The 3,705-nt window shown below is 45.4% G+C and overlaps 1 long non-coding RNA gene across 1 annotated transcript in view; it reads left to right on the top strand.

Moving 5' to 3' along the window:
* The first annotated feature begins 3,215 nt into the window (after positions 1 to 3,215).
* The window catches only part of LOC114008676 (uncharacterized), a 7,125-nt gene continuing 6,635 nt past the window's right edge, over positions 3,216 to 3,705 (top strand). Inside the window, exon 1 of the long non-coding RNA XR_003550190.1 lies at positions 3,216 to 3,569. This is a non-coding gene — a long non-coding RNA (uncharacterized LOC114008676). The remainder of the gene's footprint in view (positions 3,570 to 3,705) is intronic.

Genomic DNA, 3,705 nt, shown 5'->3' on the forward strand with positions numbered 1-3,705 from the left:
AGAGATTCAGGGAGATGGAATGGTTTACTCAAAGCAAAGGAGGAAAACAAGGAAAAATGAGCAGAGATTAGATAGACAACTTTGTGTGAAGTCAAGGGGAGGAGTGGTGGTAAGATCGGATAAACTCTGAACAACAGGCCAAGGTATTTATTTAGGAGTGCAATGTTTTCTCTGACTTGCTTATGATGTAATTTTGACATATTTTATTCTATCACCAAAAAATAGAAACACTTTTTTAATAAAGTGAATATACATTTGACATGCATTCTAAAAACCACAACTACCAGCACACGAGTCCAGGAGAAAACCAAGCTCTTAAAGTACATCTATAAGGACTTCAAAGAGTTCATGGAAAAATGAAATGCAAAAAAATGTTGAAATCCTGGGCCAGCAGGTGATATGGTAGTTAAGGTGCTGGACTCCCACGTGGCCAACTATGGTTCAAATCCTGGACCTGGCAGTTCTCTCTGTGTGTGTGTGTGTGTGTGTGTGTGTGTGTATGTGTGTATGCGTGTGTGTTTCTGGTGAGTGTGGATGCCCTGTAGCAAATTTTTAAAAAGTAATCATGATAAATAAAATGAAATAAATAATTCTTTTTAAAACTGTTGAAATTTACACATAGATTTTTTTTTTCATAATATGGATTGTCTATAAGCCTTTTGAAGACTCCTGGTATATGATCTTCTGTCGCCAAACCTTTATTATTTATTTTTTATTGCTTGTTCATAGATTTTTGTCACTTACAAATGCTAGCAAATATCAGTTGGGAGCCTTCCTACTATGGAAAAACAAGTATAGAGAAAAAATATTTACCAGCTAGGAACATTCTGTTCATTAACTTTTCTCTGTGAATTGGGGAAGTACTATGGTTATTTGATACCAAGGCAGACCACCTTGGTTTGGCTCATAGAACACAGTCTTCCCAGGGAACATGGATTAAGCCCCACCATGGACCGCAAGAGCCAAAGTCTTGAAAGGATAAATGTGTGCTTTTAGGCAGATTACTTTGGTAACCATAGACAGGATGGGTTAGTGAAGGGAGCAACAGCAGACAGGAAGGCCAGGTGGGAGATTACAGCAGTAAACACGGTAATCCCAGTTGGAGATGGAGTAATAAGACCAGATATTTACACAGAACTAGTTATACAAATTCTTTTCACAGACTCTCCTTAAAATGATTATGTGAGGTAGGTAGTCATAAAAAGAAAAGTTAGCATTTTCATTAAAAAGCGGCTGGCTATGTGAGAAACATTTTAAGAAGAATGGACAGGACTCAGTGATGTATGGTCTGGGGAGGGGTGGAGGATCAGGAAAGAAATCAAAGATACTCCTGAAGTGTTGAAGTTGAGTGACCGGGAAAACATTGCCGCTATTAAAAGCAATCTAGGGGAAAGACTGATGTGAAAGGGAGCTTGTGATGGTAATTTTATTTTTCCTTTTTATTTTGAAATAAGCTCAAATTTATAGAAAAGCTTAGGGCCAATAGGTGGCATGGTGGTTAAGGAAGCTGGACTCCCACATGGCGGACTGTGGTTAGAATCCTGGACCTGGTAGCTTGCTTCCTCACTGTCTCTCTCTCTTTCTGTCACTCTCTGGTCAAATGAAAAATAAAATAATAATAATTAAAAGAAAAAAAAAGCTATACTAAAAGAATAATAGGGCCAGCTCCATGGCCTGGGTCAGTCAGATCACACATAGCCAATCATGTGATTCTCATCCCGACCAGCAGCTTATTGAAACATGCCAGCACGTGTGTGTGCGTCCACAATCTTTTTTTGTTTATATATACACCACAGATTAGTTTATTTTTAACACCCATCATGCCGTGAATTCATAGGGAATAGGTTCTAGTAGCTCAGGCTCCTTTCCATTGGTTCTCACAAAGTGTGCTTCTCTGGGTGGAGCAGGCTGGCGCTTTAGTTGAACCCAGGTACCTTTCTCTTTGGCTTTCTTCTTTTTCTGGTCATTTTCCTTCACACATTTAAAATAAAGCTTATTTATTTACTTATTTATTCCATGAGTGAGAGAGATAGCCACAGAGAGGGAGAATGAGATAGAGACAGCATTTCTAACAAGGTGTTGACACTGCGGTCCACCTTCAGCCTGAGCCAGCCCGAGATCATGGTCATTGCCCAAGGGGTATGCTCAGGTGGTCTCAGGGCCTGTCTCTAGGACCTTCCCATGTAGGCTGTCCTCACAGAACAGTGTCACCCCAGCACCACCTCTGGCCCCTACACTTAATTTTTGACTCATTACATTTGAATTGCCCAGATACCCAGGGAAGAGAAAAGCGAGACTAGAGTTTGTGAGGGAAATCTGGATTGGAGGTAAAGGCTGCAGATTGCAAGCACAAAAGCTGTGAATGAGGGGTCAACAGGTGGCCTGGCGGTTAAGGCGCTGGATGCTCCCTTATGGCTGACCATGGTTGGAGTCCTGGACCTGGTTGCTGGCTTTCTCACTGTCCCTCTCTCTCTGTGTGTGTATCTCTCTTTGGCCAAATTAAAAGAAATGAGTGAATGAATGAATAAAATTAAATAGATAATTATATTAAGAAAAGTGGTGACTGAAACAGGGAGGACATTGCTCTGAGGGAATTAGAAGGAAATTCTAATTTAAGGAACAGGTCCTAACAAGTGGCATGGTAGTTAAGGGGACTAGATTCTCACATAGTTTATTGTGTTTGAGTCCCAGGGACTCAAACTAAAAATCACACTGGGCACATGTGCGTGCATGCCCAAAAATCCCAAGGGAAGAATGGAAGAGAAGAGATTGCATTGTGGTCATTTCCCCTGGGTGTGGTGGGGTGACTTCTCACTTTCCCTCTGTCTAGCTCTGTCTCTGGCAAGAAAACGCACCCTATAGCAGAAACTCAGAAACATAAAACAAAAATAGAAAGGAAAACGAGGAACTGAGGACCTGGCCTTTGGAAACCCTCAGATACTCCATAGAGAGAGAGAAAGGGAAGCCGAGGTGTCAGAGGACTGCACCAGAGCGAGGGAAATCCAGCGGTGCGATGATACAACGGCCAAAGGAAGGGGGTTTTACAAGGGAAGGCATTCAGCCATGTCAATGCCGCAAAGAAGTTAACGGAGGTGATGGACCAAGAAAAGACCCTTGGTTCTAACAACCAGCCACCACGTTCGTCCTAACGTGGGCTCGGGCTCGGGCTCGGGCTCGGGCTCGGGCTCGAGGAGGGAAATCGGAAATCGTGCTAGCAAGGCCGGCCTCCCAATGCCGAGCAGGCACTCAGGGTCCTGCGCTTAGGCCAGTTCCAGCTGGGTTTAAGGCTTCGCTGTCTTGCTGGTGCTCGCTTTTGAGTAAAAGGCCCGGCGCTTTCGTTCTGCAGTGGACCCTGTGAGTTAAGCCGTTGCCCCAGGGGCTGAGCCAGCGTCCAGTACTCTTGCCCATGCGGGTATTCTTGGTCTCAGTGGGAGGGCAGCATCTTGTGCCCGGGCAAAGCCCTGGGCGGGGTCGCCTCACCGCTGCGGGCAGATTTACAGACGCAGGCGAAGGAGGGGTTCGGGATCAGCTAAGCCTTGGAAACGCAGCGGGACTGGAGAGGAGTCGAGGTAGAAAGTCGGCCAGGAGGGGGCGGGACCGGCTGGGGACGAGCCCCGGGCCCAGAGAACACCCAGTGCGCCGCCGACTGCGGGTTTAGCGATCGGCCTCCGGGAGGCGCCGCCCGGGAGCGCGCGGGATCCGAGA

The sequence above is a fragment of the Tupaia chinensis genome, unplaced genomic scaffold (assembly GCF_000334495.1).
Source record: "Tupaia chinensis unplaced genomic scaffold, TupChi_1.0 Scaffold000366_1, whole genome shotgun sequence".
Lineage (NCBI taxonomy): Eukaryota > Metazoa > Chordata > Mammalia > Scandentia > Tupaiidae > Tupaia > Tupaia belangeri.